A 201-nucleotide genomic window follows, 5' to 3' on the forward strand; every position below is an offset into this window, starting at 1 on the left:
GCACGTTGCTCATCGGCTTGTTTCACCGAACGATGATCTTATATTAACGAATTTCCCGATCGCTGTGCCCTAAAAATGGGCGTTTTCCGATATGCCTCAGAGAATTGTTTAGAACAAACTTTTCAGTCCTTCATTTAATGGATCGAAAACATTTTTTTTTTTCATCTTGAACTGAACTTCGCACCAAGTTGTATACGCAAT

The sequence above is a fragment of the Penaeus monodon genome, chromosome 30 (assembly GCF_015228065.2).
Source record: "Penaeus monodon isolate SGIC_2016 chromosome 30, NSTDA_Pmon_1, whole genome shotgun sequence".
Classification (NCBI taxonomy): domain Eukaryota; kingdom Metazoa; phylum Arthropoda; class Malacostraca; order Decapoda; family Penaeidae; genus Penaeus; species Penaeus monodon.